Source organism: Hylobates moloch, unplaced genomic scaffold, assembly GCF_009828535.3.
Source record: "Hylobates moloch isolate HMO894 unplaced genomic scaffold, HMol_V3 SCAFFOLD_3, whole genome shotgun sequence".
Classification (NCBI taxonomy): domain Eukaryota; kingdom Metazoa; phylum Chordata; class Mammalia; order Primates; family Hylobatidae; genus Hylobates; species Hylobates moloch.
The window spans coordinates 142,154,053-142,179,837 of NW_026652278.1; the positions used below are offsets into that span (position 1 = coordinate 142,154,053).

General features: G+C 44.3%; 1 long non-coding RNA gene across 1 annotated transcript; it reads right to left on the reverse strand.

The window, feature by feature from the left end:
* Positions 1-3,110: 3,110 nt before the first annotated feature.
* Positions 3,111-8,385, reverse strand: LOC131383136 (uncharacterized). The gene is made up of 3 exons (XR_009212925.1): positions 8,309-8,385; positions 7,116-7,237; positions 3,111-3,292 (listed from the first exon to the last, which is right to left on the reverse strand). It is a non-coding gene; the product is annotated as an uncharacterized LOC131383136 (long non-coding RNA).
* Between the last annotated feature and the right edge of the window lie 17,400 nt (positions 8,386-25,785).

The window sequence follows — 25,785 nt, forward strand, 5'->3', positions numbered from 1 at the left end:
CAGATTTCTTTTCTTTTGAGTCTCGCTCTGTCATCCAGGCTGGAGTGCAGTGGCACAATCTTGGCTCACTGCAATCTCCACCTCCCAGTTTCAAGCAATTCTTGTGCCTCAGCCTCCGGAGTAGCCGCCACCACATCCGGCTAATTTTTGTACTTTTAGTAGAGATGGGGTTTCACCATTTAGCCAGGCTGGTCTCAAACTCCTGACCTCAAGTGATCCACCCACCTTGGCCTCCCAAAGTGCCGGGATTACAGACGTGAGGCCACATGTAACATGAGTGTACAGGTGTACAGGCCACTGCGCCAGGCCATGAACAGATTTCTGAAGGAGGTGATGACTGAGGCATTTACCCAGCAGAGAAGGGATAGAGTCAAAGAAGTTTCCAATCAGAAAAAAGCATCGAGTGGGAAGGCAAAACAGGATTGTGTTTGACAAGTTCTGTTTGTCTGGGAAAAAGAGCAGGAGTAAGGGAGTGGAAAGAGACTTATACTGGAGGGATGTGTAAATCACAATGAAGAATTTAGACTTAATCCTAAAGGCCAGGGGAACTAGTAAAGAGCTTTAAAGAGGAGAATGGCTTGATCAGATTTGTGCATTCCCAAACTAGACAACTGGAATAGAGGTACATCTGACTGAAGGCAGGAAGCCCTGTTTAGAAACTATAGCCTAAAACCAGGGGGTCATAACCTGAGGGTAGATTGAACTTGAATGCAAAAAAAAAATCTTCTTTTACCAATCTCTAATCGAAATGTAAGATTTCCTTCTATTATGAATATAGGCAATAAATCCTAGTATTATTAACAACAGCTGTGACTCCACAACCAACAAAAGTCAGACATTTTCACAAGACATCCCAGTTCTTAAAGACTTTTTTTTTTTTTTTTTTGAGATAGAGTTTCACTCTTGTTGCCCAGGCTGGTGTGCAATGGCACGATCTCGGCTCACCACAACATCCTCCTCCCAGGTTCAAGCAATTTTCCTGCCTCAGCCTCCCGAGTAGCTGGAATTACAGGCATGCGCCTCCACGCCCGGCTAATTTTGTATTTTTAGTAGAGATGGCGTTTCACCATGTTGGTCAAGCTGGTCTCAAACTCCCGACCTAGGTGATCCACCCACCTCAGCCTCTCAAAGTGCTGGGATTATAGGCATGAGCCACTGTGCCCGGCAAAAGATATCTTTAAAAAAATTTTTTTTTAATTTTTAGAGACAGGGTCTCACAAGGTTGCCCAGGCTGGAGTACAGTGATTTTTTTTTTTTTTTTTTTTAATAGAGTTTCGCTCTTGTTGCCCAGGCTGGAGTGCAATGGTGCGATCTAGGCTCACTGCAACCTCCGCCTCCCAGGTTCAAGCAATTCTCCTGCCTCAGCCTCCTGAGCAGCTGGGATTATAGGCATGCGCCATCGTGCCCGGCTCATTTTGTATTTTTAGTAGAGACAGGGTTTCTCCATGTTGGTCAGGCTTTGGTCAGGCTAGTCTCAAATCCCGACCTCAAGTGATTCGCCCACCTCGGCCTCCCAAAGTGCTGGAATGACAGGCGTGAGCCACCGCACCCGGCCATGCAGTGGCTTTTCACAGGCATGATCATGGCACACTACAGCCACAAGCTCCTGGGTGCAAATGATCCTCCTGCCTCAGCCTGAGTATCTGGGACGACATGTACACTCCACCACACCTGGTTACTGCAAATATCTTAAAACATTATTTATCTTCATTGCTACTGTGAAATTATAGTAGTTATACCCACTGCTAGACCTTGTTATTAATGGGTTGACAAATACATACATATATTGCACCTGTGTTTTAAATATTCTGGTAACTGCACTGCAACATAATGGTTTCCTACTTTATATATTTAAAGCCATTATTCCGGGACAAGTGCGTAGGCTTTACCAGATGGACAAAGTAGACTGACACCAAAAGGCTCAAAGTCCCTTCTCAGGCTCTAGTTCTACTGAAATACCTGTGGCTCCTCTAAAGAAGCAAGCTTCCCTCTCTAACCTTCCCCTATTTGCCCAATCTCTTCTGCTTTGTTTTTTTTTGTTGTTGTTGTTTGTTTGTTTTTTGTTTGTTTGTTTTGAGACGAGTCGCGCTCTGTTGCCCAGGCTGGAGTTCAGTGGCGCGATCTTGGCTCACTGCAACCTCGGCTCACTGCGACCTCCACCTCCTGGGTTCAAGGAATTCTCCTGCCTCAGCCTCCCTGGTAGCTGGGATTACATGTGCACACCAGGACGCCCGGCTAATTTTTGTATTTTTAGTAGAGATGGGGATTCTCCATGTTGGCCAAGCTGGTCTCGAACTCCTGACCTCAGGTGATCCACCCGCCTCGGCCTCCCAAAGTGTTGGGATTACAGGCCTGAGCCACCGCGCCCATCCTCTTCTGCTTTATTTTGTTTATTATTATTTTTGGTGAGGAGAGGAGGAAGCTCTTCCCGTTCTAAAAGCTTTAAATGCCCGTTATTTTCTTCACCCTCAGACCAACTCCTTCAGACCTCGCTTGGGGAGCCTCTGCACCCAACCCTCCCCCAGGAGGTTGTCCTTACCTATGCGCTCTCATGACAGCCTGTTTTTACCCCAAACATAGTGCTTACCAGAGAGATCAGCACCCCACAATTTGAGCTTTTAAATATCACAAGTCGCCCTGAAACTCCAGGAAATGCAGTAATTTGCCAGTACACTAAGGCATGATGTCCAATTGCTACCGCCGGGATGGAGTTACAGCCCTTGAGGCCCCAGTGGGCGTGTGTTACCGTGCGCTGTTTCAGTTTAGCCATCCGCAGGCGGCTTGTGCTAGCTCACTTAGACCCCTGCCTTATTGCAAGGACAGAGGGCTTTCTGTGTCCCGGGGTTTCTTGCCATGGTGTAGAGGAAGAATCAGAGGACAGATTGAATTGGAGAATGAGTGCAAGGTTTTACTGAGTGGAAGTAGCTCTCAGCAGATAGGAGAGCCAGAAGGGAGATGGAGTGGGAAGGCGGTTTTCTCTTGGAGTGGGGATGCTCAGCGGCCTGGGCTCTCCTCTAACCGCCCTGGCCAAACTCTCCGTGGTCCTGCTGGAGGATGGCCTGCGGGAGGATGGCCCGCCGCAGAACGGCCCGCCGCAGAATGGGCGGCCGCAGAATGGGCGGCCGCAGTATGGCCCGCCGCAGTCTTTAGATGTGCTCTTCCGCCAGCGCCCAGTCGCTTGTGTGTTCTTCCGCCTGTGTGTTCCTCTCCAAGTGGAGCCGCTCATGCCGGCCTGCTAGGGTCTCGGGTGCTTTTATAGGCAAAGGATGGGGGCGTGGCGGACCAGAGTGGTCTTGAGAAATGCAACATTTAGGCAAGAAAAGAAAAATGAGTGTCCTCACCTAGGTTCGTGGGCACAGGCCTGGGGGTTGAGCCTTAGCCAGGGACCCCTCCCTTCTCTACCCAGCACTTCCCTGCCTCGCTTCTGTATCAACGCCACCCCCAGGGGCCATATGGGGCCTAACAATAGGTGCTCAATAAATGGTTTCCTGGTTAAGGAGAGGAGGAATCCCAAGAATCTTGCCTTCTCTTACCCACAGGGAATCTCCTGGAGGTCATGGCCTCCATCTTGATCTTACTGAATTCCTAGCTCCTATAGTGCCTGGCTCATAAAAAGTACTCTCAATTTATTCATTGATTGCTTGTCTAAGTCTAATTTGTGCTTACCTGATACACATTTTCTTTCATTGAGGGTTTTCTATAAATATCTTTGAATATGTTTCTTTTTTTTTTTTTGAGACAGAGTTACGCTCTTGTTGCCCAGGCTGGAGTGCAATGGCACGATCTTGGCTCACTGCAACCTTTGCCTCCGGATTCAAGCGACTCTCCTGCCTCAGCCTCCTGAGTAGCTGGGATTAAGGGCGTTCACCACCACGCCCGGCTAATTTTTGTATTTTTAACAGAGAAAGAGTTTCACCATGTTGGCCCAGCTGGTCTCCAAATCCTGACTTCAGGTGATCCTCCCACCTTGGCATCCCAGTGTTGGGATTACAGGCATGAGCCACTGTGCCCGGCCCGAATATATTTCTTTCTTTTTTTTTTCTAAATGTATTTCTTTTAAATTTTTTTTTTTTTTTTAGTAATCGAAATGGGGTCTCACCATATTGCCCAGGCTGGTCTTGAACTCCTGGCCTCAAGCAATCTGCCCACTTTGGCCTCCCAAAGTGCTAGGATTACAGGCATGAGCCACCACACCTGGCCATATAAATGTCTTTGAATAGCAAAATAATGTACAAAAATATTAAATATGCCTAATTTAACAGATAATCAGCAGTTCTTTTCAGCTTTCAACTTTTATATTCACTGAAATAACTGCAGTGAGCCAAGATCACGCCATTGCACTTCAGCCATGGCGACAGAGCAAGACTCTGTCTCGGGAAAAACAAATTAAAAAACTGAGGTTTGGCTGCGGTGGTCCATGCCTGTAATCCGAACACTTTGGGAGACCAAGGCTGGTGGATCGCTTGAGCTCAGGAGTTCGAGACCAGCCTGGGCAACATGGCAAAAACCCATCTCTGCAAAAAATAAAAAACTTAGCCGGGCATGGTGGCACCAGTCTGTTAGTCCCAGCTACTCAGAAGCTGACACAGGTTGAGGCTGCAGTGAGACTGCAGTGAGAGATTGCACCACTGCATTCCAGCATGGGCGACAGAGTGAGACCCTGTGTCAAAAAAGTACTGTGGCAAAAATAAATATAATTAGGGGAAACTCTTAGTGAAAATCTTTATTAAGCTGTAGGGTTTTTTTGTTTGTTTGTCCTTTTTTTTTTTTGAGGCAGAGTCTCACTCTGTTACCCAGGCTGGAGTGCAGTGGCACGATCTCGGCTCACTGCAACCTCTGCCTCCTGGGTTCAAGCCATTCTCTTGCCTCAGCCTCCCAAGTAGCTAGGGTTACAGGCACGTGCCACCATGCCTGGCTAATTTTTGTATTTTTAGTAGAGACAGGGTTTCACCATGTTGGTCAAGCTTGTCTCAAACTCCGCCCGCCTCTGCCTCCCAAAGTGCTGGGATTACAGGCGTGAGCCACGCGTCTTGCTTTTTTTTTTTTTTTGAGACGGAGTCTCACTCTGTCGCCCAGGCTGGAGTGCAGTGGTGTGATCTCGGCTCACTGCAACTTCCGCTCCCCAGGTTTAAGCAATTCTCTGCCGCAGCCTCCTGAATAGCTGAGATTACAGGCGCATGCCAGCATGCCCAGCTAATTTTTCGTCTTGGCCAGGCTTGTCTTGAACTCCTGACCTCATGATCCACCCACCTTGACCTCCCAAAGTGCTGGGATTACAGGCATGAGCCACTGTGCCCAGCCTTTTTTTTTTTTTTTTTTTAGACAAGTTTTGGCTCTGTCGCCCAGGCTGGAGTGCAGTGGCAGGATCTCGGCTCACTACAACCTCTGCCTTCTGGCTCAAGCGATTCTCCAGCCTCAGCCTCCCGAGTAGCTGGGACTACAGGCGTGCCACACCCGGCTAATGTTCTGTATTTTTAGTAGAGACTGGGTTTCACCATGTTGGCCAGGCTGGTCTCAAATTCCTGACCTGAAGTGATCCGCCTGCCTTGGCCTACCAAAGTGCTGGGATTACAGGCGTGAGCCACCACAACCAGCCTAAATTGTTTCTTCGGGCAAAAGAAAACTACTTTAAAAATGAAAAAAATTGTTTCTGAGGGGAATGAAATTTGATGGCACTAAGTCAAAGAAAGTACTAAGTACTAAGTCAAAGAAAGAAGGGTGGGCGGGGCGCGGTGGCTCACTCCTATAATCCCAGCACTTTGGGAGGCCGAGGCGGATGGATTACCTGAGGTTGGGAGTTTGAGACCAGCCTGACCAACATGAAGAAACCCCGTCTCTACTAAAAATACAAAATTAGCCTGGTGTGGTGGCATATGCCTGTAATCCCAGCTACTCGGGAGGCTGAGGCAGGAGAATCGCTTGAACCTGGGAGGCGGAGGTTGTGGTGAGCCAAGATCATGCCATTGTACTCCAGCCTGGGCAACAAGAGCAAAACTCTGTCTCAAAAAAAAAAAAGAAAAAAAAGAAGGGTGTTATCTTTTTCCATGTCTAGAATGTGTTAAGTATAAACAGTATCCTATCTCAAAATGCTTCTCTTCCTGGTGGATCCAGAAATAGACACATAAAACCCAAAAGTGAAAGGTACAAATTTCCACTTAACAGCTCCTCGCCCTTTTCCCTCATTAGCTTCGGCTGAACTGAGTCAGATAGTCACTAATAACTATGTGTCCCATGTATATTTAGAAGCCACCTTGCAGAGGCATTTGTCTTTGCCTCTGAGTGTAGTTTCAGTAAACCTTTCAGTTACTGTTTCTTACATACCACAAAAGCCCAGCTTTGTGAAATTGACCACTTTCATTTTTTAAAAATAATGAGTGTTCATGTCTTGAGGGATGACAAAAACATTTGGAACTATTTCTTTATATGTTTTGTGATTAAAAAATACATTTACTAATGATTTTTAGATTATATAGGATAAACTATAATAAAAATAGTTTCAGCTTTGTGTGTGCGTGTGTGTGAAATTTGGTGATACTTTGACACATCTCAACATTTTATTGAATCTTATTCTACTGAACCTACGTATAAGTGGTATGATAAAATGGGACAAAAATCTTATCCCCATCAGTGTTCTACCACACCTTAAAAGTCAACAATGAGATTAATCATTAAAGGCTTTCTTAGCATGCAAACACTTTAACTGTGTTAAGTCACTCTTGATAATTTTACATATGAATTGTTACTACTCATGTCACCACGGTCCCAAAGAAATGGCACATATAACAGGTAAGTTTTTATGAAGAAAAAGTTGGCTAGAGACAATGGCCCACTTCTTGATGTACCAAAGGAGGGACCCAGCAGAGCCCTTGGCATAGGAATGAATGCTTCACCATCCTTCTCTACCGCTAGTTCTGATCTCAAGAATAAGTGACTTCGAATTAAGAAACAGGTAAAGAGGAGGGGCATGGTGGCTTACGCCTGTAATCCCAGTACTTTGGGAGGCCGGGGAGGGTGGATCACCTGAGGCCAGAAGTTCTAGACCAGCCTGGTCCAAAATGGTAAAACCCTGTCTCTACTAAAAATACAAAAATTACCCCGGGCGTGGTGGTGAGCACCTGTAATCCCAGCTACTTGAGAGGCTGAGGCAGGAGAATCGCTTAAACCTGGGAGGCAGAGGATGCAGCGAGCCGAGATCACACCATTGCACTCCAGCCTGGGAGACCGAGGGAGGCTGCGTCTAAAAAAAAAGAAACAGGTACCTGGGCACGGTAGCTCACGCCTGTAATCTCAGCACTTTGGGAGGACACAGTGGGTGGATCACGAGGTCAGGAGATCGAGACCATCCTGGCTAACATGGTGGAACCCCGTCTCTACTAAAAATACAAAAAATTAGCCGGGCGTGGTGGCTGGAGCCTGTAGTCCCAGCTACTCAGGAGGCTGAGGCAGGAGAATGGCGTGAACCCGGGAGGCGGAGCTTGCAGTGAGCCGAGATCGCACCACTGCACTCCTGCCTGGGCGACAGAGCGAGGCTCCATCATAAAAATAAAATAAAATAAAATAAACGGGTAAAGAAATGTAGCAAGCAATGTCAAACCTTGCAAACGTGTCTGTCTAAATGATAAGACCAGACATGTATTCTCTGATGAAAGTAAAACCAAAGGTCTTCAGACTATGAAAGTTCTCTGCACAATTGAGTTATAGGTCTTATATCCCAAACAGGGGGACTTAGTGCTTATGTATGTTGAATGTTTATTGCACAGACCTCCCCACCCCTCTCCCCTCACTTATCATCCAGAATGCTAGCAACTAGGCACTTGTCCACCTAGCAGGAGGTCGGAAGTTTCTTCCTGGTGAACTTGCCCACTCCAGGCACTCTATAATGAACTGTAAAGTCAACAAGCCCCATATACAAGCCACGCCCGGTGGCACAAGTCTGTAGTCTCAACTACCCTAGAGGCTGAGGTGGGAGGATTGCTTGAGCCCAAGAATTAGAGGCCTAGAGGCCAGCTTGGGTAACATAGCAACACTCTGTCTCTTTAAAAACAAAAAAAGCCCCATATTTTTGCACTTCCATTGAGTTTTTACTCTCTCATGCTTAATCACGGGGATAAGTTGCCATGCTTTAATCATGATTATGTGATCAAGATTACCGGCTGGGCATGGTGGCTCACGCCTGTAATCCCAGCACTTTGGGAGACTGAGGTGAGCCGATCACCTGAGGTCAGGAGTTCAAGACCAGCCTGGCCAACATGGTGAAACCTTATCTCTAGTAAAAATACAAAAATTAGCCGGGTGTGATGACCCATACCTGTAGCCCCAGCTACTCAGGAGGCTGAGGCAGGAGAATTGCTTGAACCTGGGAGGTGGAGGTTGCTGTGAGCCGAGATCGTGCCACTGCACTCCAGCCTGGGTGACAGAGGGAGACTCCGTCTAAAAAAAATAATAAAATAAAGGTTTATGAGTCATTGAGAAAGTCTTCTAATATGAGAGATACAGGCAAATACAAACAGAAAGAAGCAATCTGGGCCGGGTGCAGTGGTTCATGTCTGTAATCCCAGCACTTTGGGAGGCCGAGGCAAGAGGATCACTTGAGGCCAAGAGTTCCAGACCAGCCTGGGCAACATAGAAGACCTCATCTCTATTAAAAAAAAGCAGAAGAAAAGAAAGAAAGAAAAAAGCAATCAGGAGGAATTAAAGACTATTCAGGGAAAATAAAACTTTAGAAAGAAAACCAAAATGTCATTAATATCCTTAGATTTATTAAAAAATATATACAGCATCTACAAAACAAGAATAGGATGCTATAAAACAGGAGTTCTCAGAGAACAAAAGAGTCGTTGGGAATTAAAGACATGATAGAAACAAAAGGCAACTCTTAATAGAGGAGAAGATGAAGTATTACTAAAAGTGAAACAAAACAGAGATGGAAATAGGAGAAAAAAGATAACAAAACCAAAGGAACAGAAAAGTAGAACAAAGCAAATAATCAAAATAATTTAAGAAAAATCACCAGAGTTTAAGAACTTGAGGGTTCAGATTAAAAGGAACCACCAAGTGCTGAGGAAAACAGATGAAGATAGACTCATAACAAGTCACCTATTGTGAAACTTCACAACAACTGGACAAAGAAATTCGAATAACTTCCGGGGGAAAAAAAAGGAAACAGTTTGATTATATACAAAGAATGAAGAAACACAATAGCTCTGGACTTCCCAACAGCAGGACTGGAAACAAGAAGACAGGCTTTCAAGAAGCAAGAGAAATGCCTTCAAAATCCTGAAAATGATCTCCAACCTAGAATTTTGTTCTTAGAAATCATCAAGCAAGAATGGAGATTGAGGACTTCCAGTTCCAAAATGGCAGCATAGAGGCAGACTGGCTTCATTCACCCCCTCCTCCCCCGACCAGAAAACCAAAAACAAATACACAGCACTGAGATTTTCACCAGCAGCAACTCAGAGGTCAAGTATGAGGATGAGATAGTTCCTAGCGCCACAGAGAAATGGAAAAATTCTGAGCAGATGATAGAAAGTCAAATCATCTGTAAGTAATGATGATTTCTTCCTAATATTTATATCTCTTATTTCATTTCCTTGTCTAATAAATTGGCTATTATGTACAAAATGGTGAAAGCTACCCACTTTGTCTTGTTCTTGATATTAATAATGTTTTCAGGGATGGCATTTTAAAAATATGTAAAAACTAGAAAAGGGCCCTGACCAGTCAGAATAGAGGCACCAGTCACAACAGATATCAGGGCCAGGAGCAGTGGCCCACACCTGTAATCCCAGCACTTTGGGAGGCTGAAGCAGGAGGATCACTTGGGCGCAGGAGTTCAAGACCAGCCTGGGCAATATAGTGAGACATCATCTCTATAAAAAATTTAAAAATTAGCCGAGCGTGGTGGCCCGTGCCTGTAGTTCCAGCTACTTGGGAGGCTGACGTGGGAGGATAACTTGATCCCAGGCAGCAAAGTTTGCAGTGAGCTGAGATCAAGCCATTGCACTCCTGCCTGGGTGACAGAGCAAGATTCTGTCTCTAAAAAAACCCAGATATCAGCTGTAGACAGTCAGTACGGTTAAATCAATGTGCAATTATGTGCCCATAGTATGCCCTCAGTGTTTTATCATCAGGCATGATGTTGTTTGCTGATTTGTAACAAATTTAATATAATATTTTAAAAAGAGGATTGGCATTGAACAAAGATATTTTCAGACATTCAAGGTCTCAAAAATGTTTTCCTGTGTATCTTTTCTTTCTTTGTTTTTAGACGGAGTCTTGCTCTGTCGCCCAGGCTGGAGTGCAGTGGCGTGATTCCGGCTCACTGCAATCTCTGTCTCCAAAGTTCAAGTTCAAGCGATTCTCCTGCCTCAGCTTCCTGAGTAGTTGGGACGACAGGCGTGGGCCACCAAGCCCAGCTAACTTTTGTATGTTTTAGTAAAGACAGGGTTTTACCACATTGGCCAGGCTGGTCTCGAACTCCTGACCTTGTGATCCTCCTGCCTTGGCTCCCAAAGTGCTGGGATTACAGGCGTGAGCCACTGCGCCCGGACTGTTAATGCTACTTCTTCACCCAGGTGATGGTTACATAGATTTAACATGATTATTTAAACTATAGGTATACATTTAACACACTGTTCCATATATATGATGCATTTCAGAATGAAACATTTGGCCAGGCGCAGTAGCTCATGCTTGTAATCCCAGCACTTTGGGAAGCCAAGGTGGGAGGATCACCTGAGGTCGGGAATTCAAGACCAGCCTGACCAACATGGAGAAAACCCGTCTCTACTAAACATACAAATACGAAAATTAGCCAGTCGTGGTGGCGCATGCCTGTATTCCCAGCTACTCGGGAGGCTGAGGCAGGAGAATTGCTTGAACCCGGGAGGTGGAGGTTGCAGTGAGGCAAGATGACACCATTGCACTCCAGCTGGGACAACAAGAGTGAAACTCCGTCTCAAAAAAAAAAAAAAAAAAAAAAGAATTTAAATAGGCATTTTATTAAAGTTATTTAACTGCGTTTTATTAAAAGATGCTTCTGTTTCATTACCAACTTTGATTTCAGATCTTTTTCTTTCTTTCTTTCTTTTTTCGAGATGGAGTTTCGCTCGTTTCCCAGGCTAGAGTGCAATAGCGCGATCTCGGCTCACCGCAACCTCAGCCTCCCAGGTTCAAGCGATTCTTCTGCCTCAGCCTCCAAAGTATCTGGGATTACAGGCATGCGCCACCACGCCCGACTAATTTTGCATTTTTAGTAGAGACGGGGTTTCTCCATGTTGGTCAGACAGGTCTCAAACTCCCGACCTCAGGTGATCCACCCGCCTTGGCCTCCCAAAGTGCTGGGGTTACAGGCGTGAGCCACCGCCCCCGGCCTGATTTCAGTTTCTTAAAGAAATTCAGGGCCGGGGGATTGGTCGGTGGCTCACGCCTGTAATCCCAGCACTTTGGGAGGCCGAGGCGGGCAGATCACTTGAGCTCAGGAGTTGGAGATCAGCCTGGCCAACATGGTGAAACCCCGTCTCTACTAAAAATACAAAATTAGCCGGGCGTGGTGGCGCATGCCTGTAATCCCAGCTGCTCGGGAGACTGAGTCACGAGTATCACTTGAACCCAGGAGGCGGAGGTTGCAGTGAGCTGAGATCACACCACTGTACTCCAGACTGGGCTACAGGGTGAGACTCCATCTCAAAAAAAAAAAAAAAAAGAAAAAGAAAAAGAAAAATAAATTCAGAGGCCGGAAGGGCGGTGGCTCACACCTGTAATCCCAGCACTTTTAGCTGGGCATGGTGGCAGGCGCCTGTAATCCCAGCTACTTGGGGGACTGAGGCAGGAGAATCGCTTGAATCCGGGAGGCAGAGGTTGCATTAAGCCAAGACCGCACCGTTGCACTCCAGCCTGGGGCACAAGAGCGAAACTCTGCCTCCAAAAAAAAAAAAAAAAAAAGAAAGAAAAGAAAAAAGAAGAAAAAGAAATTCACGGCTGGGATGGTGGCTTACACCTGTAATCCCAGTACTTTGGGAGGCTGAGGTGGGCAGATTGCTTTAGTCCAGGAGTTGAGACCATCAAGCAACTGGTCGGCAATATGATGGAAACCCGTTTCTACAAAAAATACCAAAAATTAGCCACGCATCGTGGTGCATGTCTGTAGTCCCGGCTACTCGGGAGGATGAGGTGAGAGGATTACCTGAGTGCGGGAGGTCGAGGCTGCAGTGAGCCGTGATTGCACCACTGCACTCCAGCCTGGGCAACAGAGTGAGTCCCTGTCTCAAAAAAAAAAAAAAAAAAAAGAAAGGAAAAAGAAAAGAAAAGAAAGAAATTCGGTTTTTATAAAACCCCTATATCTGAACCATTCCATTCAAAAGGGAATTGATATAATATTGCTGCTATATAGAAAACAGAAAACTCCAGGTACAGTGCCTCACGCCTGTAATCCCAGCACTTCAGAAGGCTGAGGCAGGTGGATCACCTGAGGTCAGGACTTAGAGACCAGCATGGCCAACATAATGAAAACCCATCTCTACTAAAAATACCAAAATTATCCGGGCATGGTGGTGCGCACCTGTACTCCCAGTTACTCAGGAGGCTGAGGACGGAGAATCGCTTGAACCTGGGAAGCGGAGGTGACAGACTCCATCTCAAAAAATAAAAATAGGCTGGGTGCAGTGGCTCACGCCTGTAATCCCAGCACTCTGGGAGGCTAAGGCGGGCGGATCACGAGGTCAGGAGCTCGAGACCATCCTGGCTAACACGGTGAAACCCTGCCTCTACTAAAAATACAAAAAAATTAGCTGGGCGTGGTGGCGGGTGCCTGTAGTCCCAGCTACTGGGGAGGCTGAGGCAGGAGAATGGCGTGAACCCGGGAGGCAGAGCTTGCAGTGAGCAGAGATGGCACCACTGCACTCCACATCTCAAAAAAAAAGATGATGATGGCCTTGACCAGGGTTGTAGCAGTGGAAGTGTGAGTAGCGTTCAGATTCTGAATATATTTTGAAGATGGGTTTTAGGTACGGAAAAGATAAAAGTCAAGAAAAATTCTAAAGTTTTATGCCTAATCAACTGGAAGAATTCAGTTGCCATTACTAAGATGGGGAAGGGCACATCCTGTCATGAATATGAGCCTCCAGGTTTACAAATGTTGTAATTTATTTCTAAATAACGTTTCATTACTGAGCAAAGTACTTTACAGTGACAGATAATTATTTCTGACTACAAAGCAACTTAAATCAGAATGTGACTTTTTTTATTCCTGAGGATCTGATGAGAAAACATTCACAATCATTCTTCTAAAAAAAACACTTCTAATATAATTGTTAAGTATAATTTGCAATCTTTGTTCTAGTTGACCTGCTCAAATCCTTGTTGACTTATTGTATTGTGGTTGATAAAGTAGGGGTGATACATGCTTGTACTGTCAGTATAGCGCTTTAATTGCAGGAATTATTTCTTGGCCTATCTTCTGATTTTTAAATTATCTTTTTTTTTTTTTTTTTTGAGACCGAGTTTCACTCTTGTTACACAGGCTGGAGTGCAATGGCGCAATCTCTGGTCACTGGCTGGTATCTCCACCTCCTGGGTTCAAGTAATTCTCCAGCCTTGGCCTCCCAAGTAGCTGGGATTATGGACGCCCACCACCACACCTGGCTAATTTTTGTATTTTTAGTAGAGACACGGTTTCACCATGTTGCCCAGGCTGGTCTCCAGCTACTGACCTCAGGTGATCTGCCCACCTTGGCCTCCCAAAGTGCTGGGATTACAGGTGTGAGCTGTCGCGCCCAGCCTTTAAATTCTCTTTAAAGAGAATTATACATAGAATTTCTACAGTGACTACCCACTGTTCTATACTGGTAATTCTTAAACTTGTTCATTATGATGTAAATAGGACAAGAATATGTTCTCTATTGATAATTTCAGAAGGGCATATTTCACTGTAGGATCCCTTTCTATTTCTACAAATAATCTAAATCTAAAAATATATGCTCTTCTCTTCCCTTTTCATTTCCTTTTTTTTCTTTTCTTTTAAAGCCACCAATCCAGATCTAATCTCTTTTCATTTCTTATTTTTTTATTTTTTTTATTTTTTCGGAGACAGAGTCTTGCTCTGTCGCCCAGGCTGGAGTGCAGTGGTGTGATCTCGGCTCACTGCAACCTCCATCTCCTGGGTTCAGGCGATTCTCCTGCCTCAGCTTCCTGAATAGCTGAGACTACAGGCGTGCGCTACCACACCCGGCTAATAATTGTTTTTTTTTTTTTTTGAGATGGAGTCTCCCTCTGTCACCCAGGCTGGAGTGCAGTGGCGCAATCTCGTCTTACCACAACCTCTGCCTCCTAGGTTCAAGCAATTCTCAGCCTCCGAAGTAGCTAGGATTACACACATGAGCCATCACACCTGGCCTAATTTTTTTATTTTTAGTAGAGATGGGGTTTCACCATGTTAGCCAGACTGGTCTCGAACTTCTGACCTCAGTTAATCCGCCCCCTCGGCCTCCCAAAGTGCTAGGATTAAGCCGCAGCCGGGTGCGGTGGCTCACACCTGTAAGCCCAGCATTTTCAGAGGCCAAGGGGGGCAAATCACTTGAGGTCAGGAGTTTGAGACCAGCCTGGCCAGCATGGCGAAACCCCGTTTCTACTAAAAATACAAAAATTAGCTAGGCGTGGTGGTGCACATCTGTAATCCCAGCTACTTGGAAGGCTGAGGCAGGAGAATCTCTTGAACGCAGAAGACGGAGTTTGCGGTGAGCCGAGATCATGGCACTGCACTCCAGCCTGGGCGACAGAGCGAGACTCCATCTCAAAAAAGAAAAAGAGAAAGAAAGAAAGAGAAAAAGAAAACTCTTTGCTTTCAGAGATTTACTTTTTTTTTTTTAAGGAACAGGATCTTTGCTACCCAGGCTGGAGTACAGTGGTGTGATCATGGCTTACTGCAGCCTTGAACTCCTCGGCTCAAGTGATCCTCCTGCTTCAGCCTCCTGAGTAGCTGGGACTATAGGCATGTGTCACCATGACAAGTTTTTTGTTTGTTTGTTTGTTTTTTGAGACGGAGTTTCGCTCCAGTTGCCCAGGCTGGAGAGCAATGGCGCCATCTTGGCTCACTGCAACCTCTGCCTCCCGGATTCAAGCGATTCTCCTGCCTCAGCCCCCCTAGTAGCTGGGATTACAGGCATGCGCCACCACACCCGGCTAATTTTGTATACTTAGTAGAGAAGGATTTCTCTATATTGGTCAGGCTGGTCTCAAACTCCCGACCTCAAGCCATCCACCCACCTTGGCCTCCCAAAGTGCTGGGGTTACAAGTGTGAGCCACCGCACACGCCTAGAATTTTGTTTTCAATGCCATGAAAAATATTTATCTGTTTTACATTCTTTTCAACCTTAAAATTAATATGGAATCACATGTTAGAATTGATGAGAAGCTTGAAAATAATCTGATTGAATTTAATGTCTAATTACACAGTTACCCAGCTCATTTTCTTTTCTTTTCTTTTTTTTTTTGTTAAGACAGAGTCTCACTCTCTTGCCCAAGCTGGAGTGCAGCTCAGTGCAATCCCTGCCTCCCAGATTCAAGCAATTCTCCTGTCTCAGCCTCACAAGTAGTGGGGATTACGGGTGTGTGCCACCATGCTCAGCTTATTTTTGTATTTTTAGTAGAGATGGGGTTTCACCATGTTGGCAAGACTGGTCTCAAACTCTTGATGTCAGGTGATACGCATGCCTTGGCCTCCCAAAGTGCTGGGATTACAGTTTTTTTTTTGAGATGGAGTCCAGCTCTGTCGCCAGGCTGGAGTGCAGTGGCTCGATGTCTGCTCACTGCAAGCTCCGCCTCCCGGGTTCACGCCATTCTCCTGCCTCAGCCTCCCGAATAGCTGGGACTACAGGTGCCCGCCACCGCGCCCAGCTAATTTTTTTGTATTTTTAGTAGAGACAGGGTTTCACTGTGTTAGCCAGGATGGTCTCGATCTCCTGACCTCGTGATAAGTGTGGTTACAGGTGAGCACCCCGGCCAATTGTTTTTTTTTTTTTTTTTTTTTTTTGGGGAGAGTCTCCTGTCTCCAGGTGGTGCAGTGGACAATCTCGGTCTGCAAGTCTGCCTCCGGTTCACCATTCTCCTGCCTCACCCTCGAGTAGTGGGATAAGGCCCCCCGCCCCCGATAAGAGACGGGGTTTCACCGTGGTCTCGATCTCCTGACCTCGTGATCCGCCCGCCTCGGCCTCCCAAAGTGCTGGGATTACAAGCGTGAGCCACCGCGCCCGGCCCGGTTTTTTGTATTTTTAATAGAGACGGGGTTTCACCATTTTCGCCAGGCTGGTCTTGATCTCTTGACCTCGTGATCCGCCCGCCTCGGCCTCCCAAAGTGCTGTGATTACAGGCGTGAGCCACAGCGCCCAGCCTCATTCATTTCATTTTTAAAGAGATCTAATTGCTAGAAAGTTCCTTCTCACAACTAAAGTTGGCCTTTGTATTGCTTTTCTATTGCTTCTATCAGACATCCGAAATTCGATTCCCAGGTTTGCCAGTAACTAACTGTGTGACATTAGGTCAGAATCATAATCATGCTGAGTCTTACTTTTCTGGTCTGTAAGATGAAGGGGTTTGGACCATTGGATCCCTCTTCTAGCTCTTAAATTCCATGTCTAATAGCCCTTCAACAGGATCTTACAATATCAGAAAGTAGTGATTGTGTTCCACCGAAGTATACTTTTTCCCCACCCTAGTGCCAAACGTTCCTTTTGTGACATGATTTCTACCTTCCTCTCAATTCTTACTGCACCCCTCCACACACACAAATACTCTCCAAATTGTCAACATGCTTAAAGATAGCACTCAAAACTAAATAAAATAAATAAATGTTCTAGATGTGATCTCCCTACTGAGTTCCATGTTACTAGTACAGCTGGTCCACCATATCCACGGGTTCCACGTGGCCAGCTGTGGGACTTGAGCATCCCTGAGTTTTGGTATCTGTGGGAGTCCTGGAACCAATCCCTGTCAGATACCGGGGATGACAGTACTTCATTATCCTTGCATTCATTATCTATTCCTGAGTAACAAATTACCTTAAAAATTAACAATTTAGGACAACAACAAAACATTTATTTCTCACACGTCTGCAGGTCAGGAATTCAGGAGAAGCATTAACAGCTCAAGGTTTCTCACGAGGTTGCACTGAAGTCATCAGCCAGGGCTGTAGTCATCTCAAAACCCAACTAGGGGCCAGGCCTCACGCCTGTAATCTCAGCACTTTGGGAGACTGAGGTGGGTGGATCACTTGAACCCAGGAGTTCAAGACCAGCCTGGGCAACATGGCGAAACCCCGTCTCTACCAAAAATACAAAAAGTAGCTGGGCATGCTGGCACATACCTGTAACCCCTGCTACTTGGGAGGCTGAGGCAGGAAAATAGCTTGAACCCAGGAGTCAGAGATTGCAGTGAGCCGAGATAGCAGCACCACACTACAGCTTGGGCAACACAGTGAGACTCCGAGAAAAGAAGAAAGAAAGAAAGAAGAAAGAAAGAAAGAAAGAAAGAAAGAAAGAAAGAAAGAAAGAAAAAAAAAAAAAAAAAAAAAGAAAGAAAGAAAGAAGGAAAGAAAGGAGAAAGGAGAGAGAAAGAAAAAGAAAGAAAGAAAAGAAGAGAAAAGAGAAAATGAGCTGAGAAAAAAGAGAAAAAGAAAGAAGAAAAGAAAGAGAAAAGAAAAGAAAAGAAAAAAGAGAAAATGAGCTGGGTAACTGTGTAGGCATGAGAATTGCTTGAACCCAAGAGGGGGAAGTTGCAGTGAGCTGAGATAGCACCACTGCACTCTCAGCCAGGGCAATAGAGCAGGACTCTGTCTCAAGAAAAACAAAAACAAAAACTCAATTGGGGCTGAGGATCCTCTTTTAAGCTCACTCATGGGTTGTTGTCAGATTTAACTTTCTCACGGGCTATTAAATTGAGGGCCTCAATTACTCACCACACCACATAGGCCTCTCTATCATGCATCATGGCAGCTTGCTAATTCCAGATCAAGGGATCCCAGAGGGAGGGAAGGAGGAAAAATGAGAGAGAGACATCTAAGACAGAAATCACAGTCTTGTTATAATATAATCTCAGAAGGAGTATCCCTTCACATCTGCCATATTCTATTTGTTAGAATAGCCACTAGGTCCAGTCCAAAGGATTACATATAGGCAATGACCCATCTTAGATGCTGCCTGCTTTGGTCCTGAATACCATCTTCTATGCATGCAGCCTAAGATTGCAGAATGATTTTTGTGCCAATGGTTTATATTGAGCTTCTAGTCAACTAAAAGACAAAAAGTTTCTACTTGTTTTATTTATGTATTTATGTTGAAACAGAATCTTATGCTGTCACCCAGGCTGCAGTGCAGTGGTGTGATCATGGCTCACTGTAGCCTCGACCTCAAGCGATCCTCTCACCTCAGCCTCCCAAGTAGCTGGGACTACAGACATGCACCATCATGCCCAGACAATTTTTATATTTTTTTGTAGAAACAGGGTTTCCTCTTGTTGCCCAGGCTGGTCTCGAACTCCTGGGCTCAAGCAATCTGCCCACCTTGCCTCCCAAATTGCTGAGATTACAGACATGTGCCATCCAGTCTGGCCTTCTGCTTGTTTTTTAAAGAGCCATTGATTTGGCAATTAATCCTTTGAAGCTTAATGCAGGATATTATCTCTAATACATTTTATTTAATTTGTCTCTAACTTTTTTTTTTTTTTGAGACAAAGTCTTTCTCTGTTGCCCAGGCTGGAATGAAGTGGCATGATCTTGGCTCACTGCAATCTCCGCCTCCCAGGTTCAAGCGATTCTCCTGCCTTGGCCTCTGAGTAGCTGGGATTACAGACGCGCACCACCAGACCCAGCTAATTTTTGTATTTTTACTAGAGACCCAGCTAATTTTTGTATTTTTACTAGAAGTTTCACCATGTTTGCCAGGCTGGTCTCAGACTCCTGGCCGCCCAAGTGATCTGCCCACCTCGGCCTCCCAAAGTGCTAGGATTATAGGTGTGAGCCACCATGCCCGGCTGCTTTCAGTAACTTCTGTAATACTTCCGAGAGTTGGGGGTTTAAAGTAGTATCATGAGTAAATGCAATTCTTATTAAGCCTTCAAAGTCTCTTATAAAACTAGATAAATAGGCCGGGTGCAGTGGCTCACACCTGTAATCCCAGCACTTTGGGAGGCCGAGGCGGGTGGATCACGAGGTCAGGAGATCGAGACCATCCTGGCTAACACAGTGAAACCCCGTCTCTACTAAAAATACAAAAAATTAGCTGGATGTGGTGGCAGGCGCCTGTAGTCCCAGCTACTCGGGAGGCTGAGGCAGGAGAATGGCGTGAACCCAGGAGGTGGAGCTTGCAGTGAGCCAAGATCGCGCCACTGCACTCCAGCCTGGGCAATAGAGTGAAACTCCGTCTCAAAAAAAAAAAAAGACCTAAACATTCTTTATTAAATTAATAGAAGATGACTGTACACTATTATATCTGTGTTGGTCTCTAAGGGCCCTTTAAATTTCTGAGTACCCAAGCCTTGTAGGAACTGAATAGTAGTTAATTAAATTTCTTTGGGTTACTTAAAATCACTGTTTATTTGTGACACAAAATAACCTTACTTTCCTAATCCAGTTGAAATAAAATTAATGTTAGGCTCACGCCTGTAATCCCAGCACTTTGGGAGGCCAGGACAGGTGGATCACGAGGTCAGGAGATCCAGACCATCCTGGCTAACACGGTGAAACCCCGTCTCCACTAAAAATATAAAAAACATTAGCCGGGCATCATGGCGAGCACCTGTAGTCCCAGCTACTCGGGAGGCTGAGGCAGGAGAATGGCGTGAACCCGGGAGGCAGAGTTTGCGGTGAGCCGAGATCATGCCACTGCACTCCAGCCTGGGTGACAGAGTGAGACTTGGTCTCGATAAATAAATAAATTAATTAAATTAAATTCACAACCTGGGCAACACGATGAAACCCTGTCTCTATAAAAAATACAAAAATTAGCCTGGCATAGTGGTGCACATCTGTAGTCCCAGCTACTTGGGAGGCTGAGGTGGGACAATTGCTTGAGTCTGGAAGGCCAAGGTTGCAGTGAGCTGAGATCGTGCAAGACCCTGTCAAAATCTATATACATTTTTCTAAAACACATTTTTTGAAATGGAAATGCTGAGTCAAAGAGTGTACATATTTAAAATTATAACGTTGCAAATTACCACCCAAAATGATCACATATTTTTATTCTCCCATCACCAGTAAAGTGAGAGTGCTTATTCCAAACACTCTCTTCCACACTGAATATTAGCAATCTTTTAAATCTTTGCTAATCTGAGAGGGGTAAAATAATTTATTGTTATTATATTAATGTGCACAGCTGGACATGGTGGCTCGTGCTTATAGTCCTAGCTACTCAGCAGGCTGTGGTAGAAGGATCACTTGAGCCTAGGAGTTCGTGGTTTCAGTGAGCTATGATCGCACTGTTGCACTCCAACCTTGATGAGAGAGCAAGACCCTGTCTCTAAAAGAAAAAAAGAAAAGAAAAAAATAAGAAAAAAAGAAAAAAGGCATATTAAGGTGCAGTTCCTTAATTTTCAGTGAAGTTTAGCATCTTTTCAGAGATTCACTTATACTCCTATGAGTATTCATCATCTATGGGATTCTCATTATATTTATTAAGGAATGGTGGCAAATATAATAAATGGCAAATTTAATTTGACTCTAAAGTTCCTAAAATATTTCTTTTTAAAAGCCGTACTTCTTAAAAGAGAAAAATATTGCATTCTGTAGATAACCTAGAGACACCTTTTAAAAATCTCTGAAGGTTTGGAAACAAATTGGATGGAGCAGATAAAGATGAGTGTTAATTTTGACTTCACCCAGGCCGGGTGCGGTGGCTCACGCTTGTAATCCCAGCACTTTGGGAGGCCGAGGTGGGCGGATCACGAGGTCAGGAGATCGAGACCACGGTGAAACCCTGTCTCTACTAAAAATACAAAAAATTAGCAGGGCGTGGTGGCGGGCGCCTGTAGTCCCAGCTACTCGGAGAGGCTGAGACAGGAGAATGGCGTGAACCCAGGAGGCGGAGCTTGCAGTGAGCCGAGATTGCGCCACTGCACTCCAGCCTGGGTGACAGAGCGAGACTCCGTCTCAAAAAAAAAAAATAATAATAATAATAATAATTTTGACTTCACCCTTAGTCAGTGGCAATAGATGGTCTATTACTCTAATTGTACCCTTTATCTCCTCTAGAACATTTAGAGAGGTCTCCAGGGATAGTTACCTTGTTATTTCAATGCAGAGAACAGTAAGTACTTTAGGGAAAACACATGTATCAATCATGGAGAAAATACTTCAGAGAGTAAAATGTGAATTTGTACATGATTCACTGTTGTTTACTATTTTTTTCATATACTTCTTATCTCAATTCTGAATATATTTCTAGAATTAAAGTTTTGTTACTGTAACAGAACCCAAATAGATATAAAACAGAAGCTGAATAGTTACAAATTTAATTTAAGCTTTTTTTTTTCTTTTTTTTAAAGAGATGGGTTCTCATTATGTTGCCCAGGCTGGAGTGCTGTGGCTATTCACAGGAACAATCATTGCACACTGCAGCCTTGAATTGCTGGGCTCAAGCAACCCTCCGGCCCTAGCCTCCCAAGTAGCTGGGACTATAGGCATGTGCCACCGTCCCTGGTTAATTCATAATTTTAAGGTATACAATTCACTAGTTTTTAACATATTCAGAGTTAACCATTTAGTTATTCAGATAACCATCACTGTTATCTAATTTTAGAACATTTTCATCACCCTAAAAATAATCCTATACCCATTATGTCACTCATCATGCCTCCTTCTCCCCCTAACTCCTGGCAACACTAATCTATTTTCAAACTATAGATTTGCCAATTCTGGACATTTCATATAAATGGAATCATACAATATGTAGCCTTTCGTGTCTGCCTTTTTTCACTTATCATGCTTTCAAATTTCATCCACGTATAGCATATATCAGCACTTCATTCCTTTATATGACAGAAAAATATTCCACTGTTTGTATAATATATACCACTTGTATTTATCCATTCATCAGTTGACGGACATTTGGTTGTTTCTACTTTTTGGCTTTTGTGAATAATGCTGCTATGAACATCTATGTACAAGTTTTTATGTGGACATATATTTTCAGTTCTCTTGGATGTATACCCAGGAGTACAACTGCTAAGTTATATAATAACTCTTTACTTAATCACTTGAGGAACTGCCAATCTGATTTTCCTAGTGGCTGCATAACTTTACAATCTCACCAGCAATGTATGAGGATTCCAATTTCTCCAAATTCTCGATAATTGTTGGTGTCTGTCTTTTTTTATTATCACCATCCATTCTAGTGAGTGTGAAGTGGTATCTCACTGTGGTTTTGATTTTCATTTCCCAGTTACTAATAATATTGAGCATCTTTTTATGTCCTTATTGGACATTTGTATATCTTCTTTGGAGAAATGTCTATTCAATTCCTTGGTTCACTTTTAAATTGGGTTGTTTTGGGTTTTTTTTTTTTTTTAATTGATACCTAATAGATGTACACTGGTTTTCTGGTGTTTTTTTTGTTTGTTTTTTGGGTTTTTTTTTTAAGACAGTCTCACTCTGTTGCCCAGGCTGGAGTGCAGTTGTGCGATTTCTGCTCACTGCAACCTCTGCCTTCTGAGTTCAAGCAATTCTCATGCCTCAGCCTCCTGAGCAGCTGGGATTACAGGCATGTGCCACCAGGCCCGGCTAATTTTTGTATTTTTCAATGGAGATGGGCTTTCACCATGTGGGCCAGGCTGGTCTCAGACTCCTGACCTCAAGTGATTTACCTGCCTTGCCCTCCCAAAGTTCAGGGATTACAGGCATGAGCCACCATGCCCAGCCTTTCATTTTCTTGACAGTATGATTGGAAGCGTAAAAGTTTTTTTATTGTTTTGTTCGTTTGTTTTTTTGAGACGGAGTCTCGCTCTGTCGCCCCGGCTGGAGTGCAGTGGCTCAGTCTCTGCTCACTGAAAGCGCCACCTGCTGGGTTCACGCCATTCTCCCGCCTCAGCCTCCTGAGTAGCTGGGACCACAGGTGCCTGCCACCACACCCGGCTAATTTTTTTGTATTTTTAGTAGAGACGGGGTTTCACCGTGTTAGCCGGGATGGTCTCGATCTCCTGACCTCTTGATCTGCCCGCCTCGGCCTCCCAAAGTGCTGGGATTACAGGTTTGAGCCACTGTGAGGGCCAGGCATGGTGACTCAAGCCTGTAATCCCAGCACTTTGGGAGGCCAAGGTGGGCAGAACACCTGAGGTCAGGAGTTCGAGACCAGCCTGGCCAATATGGTGAAACCCCATCTCTACTAAAAATACAAAAAAAAATAGCCAGGCGTGGTGGCGTGCACCTGTAGTTCTAGCTACTAAAGAGGCTGAGGCAGGACAATCACTTGAACCTGGGAGGCAGAGGTTGCAGTGAGCCGAGATCATGCCATAGCACTCCAGCCTGGGCATCGTAGCAAGACTCTGTCTCAAAAAAAAAAAAGTTTTTTTAATTTTGATGATAAATTGCTTTTTAAAAATACCTTTGGAAATCTGGATAGAGGATAGGGTGTCCCTAACGCATACTGAATAGTTTCATAGAATTTTACAGCAAGTAGGATAGTAATTCAGGAGTGCATTACAAGAACAAGAGGAACTAATTGATAATTAATTGAAAGGAAAAATATTTTAATGGGTAGGAAATTAAATTTCACATAGTTAATATATAAGAATAAAGGCTTGGTAATATATTTGGACTTTTTTCATATGTGTAAATGCACATAAAGCAGATTGCAAGAGGTTATTACACAAAACAAAAGCCAGAGAAAAATCCATACTTACCCCTAAACCTGATTAAATGGGACTGAAAGGAAACGGAGTTGATTACTCAAGTTAAGGGGTTGATGTCTATAAATGACAAATGGCTATATTAAAGAAGTTACTAACTTTATATAATGAACTCTGCTAATTATATTTTAATTAATAAAATTTGCTCTTGAGATAAAACTTTTTTATTAATTTATCCTCTCTCTTTTGAATCTTTAGTAGTTAAAAAAACTACATTCAATTGCATCTGAAACTTTTACAACAGCTCATGCAGAGCCTACAAAGTTAACAGCTTATAAATTCTCCTTACCTTAAGAAAGAAAAGACATAAAAAACCATGAACCACTATTGTGGTCACTCCTGCTAAAATATTTCTCCAGTGTACTTTGGGCTATTTATTTCCTTCCTGTAAATACGTTCTACTGTGCTTTAAATAAACGTGAAGATACTGAAAGTTGGAGAAGGAATGGATCAGGAATCCTGGTAGGCAGGTGAGGTTGAAACAACAGGGGAGCTCTTGAAGGTAAGTTTGGAAGCAGTCTCATCAGCTTGGGTCAGCAGCACAGGCAAGAAGGGCAATATGTGGGTGAGGAACCTATTCAAGAAGTCTAGCCAAAAGAATTTGGAATTCAAGCAGAGTTAAGTGGAAGATATAAGGCACCAGCAGTAAGCAGGATCTTCACACCTGGGAATTTTTACATGCTTAAGGAAAGAACTGAATCCTCCAACCTGGCCTGAGTTTACCATGGAGGTCAGTGGAGTATCTGGCTGAAAGGAAGAGAGTCGCAGCTTCTGATGTAAACTAATCCTGACAAGATGTTGAGGACTGGGTACCTGGTAGAGTTTCTAAAATTTTGGAGCCATGTGTATTCTTCAGAGGGTTCTCTAACTATACTGGAAAATACAGGATAAGTTGAAGAAAGCATTTTATCTGAATCTAGGGAAAATCAGTGTTACCAAGTGGTACTAACGTTCAGCAGATCAATTAGAATGGTTTGGTTGTAAATAATTAGTAAAACCCACTCACACTATGAATAATAATCAAACAATGAGGAAATTTACTATGTCATACAACAAGGAAGCTCAGAGATAGAACAGGGTTGACTGATGCAGTTGTATTACAATGTCATGAAGGATCCAGGGTTCATCCATCCCTTTACCCTATCCCATTCTTGGTAACAGCTTTATCCTCAGGCAGTGGCGAGACAACTGCAGAAATTCTCTTAACTCAGCCATGCCAAAATGTAGAGGAAGAAGAGCACTCTTAGGAGTGAGAAAGTATTTCTTCTTTTTTCTTTCTTTTTTTTTTTTTTTTTGAGACAGTTTCCTTCTTGTTGCCCAGGCTGGAGTGCAATGGCACGATCTTGGCTCACCGTAACCTCCGCCTCCTGGGTTCAAGCAATTCTCCTGCCTCAGCCTCCCAAGTAGCTGGGATTACAGGCATGTGCCACCACGCCTGGCTAATTTTGTATTTTTAGTAGAGATGGGATTTCTCCATGTTGGTCAGGCTGGTCTCAAACTCCTGACCTCAGGTGATCCACCCGCCTCAGCCTCCTAAAGTGCTAGGATTACAGGTGTGAGCCACCGTGCCCGACCACAAGAAAGTATTTCTAAGAACACTGCACAGTTGGCCACACTCCTACTCTAAAACCAATTACTGCCAAGGAGATGATAGAATAACCAGAATTGGATTAGACTAGTTATCTGAGGTGGAATAAATGACAAGGAGTCAACTACTTATACTCAATAAAATCGGCCGGGTGTGGTGGCTCACGCCTGTAATCCCAGCACTTTGGGAGGCTGAGATGGGTGGATCATTTGAGGTCAGGAGTTCAAGACCAGACTGACCAATATGGTGAAACCCTGTCTCTAGTAAAAATACAAAAATTAGCCAGGCATGGTGGCACATGCCTGTA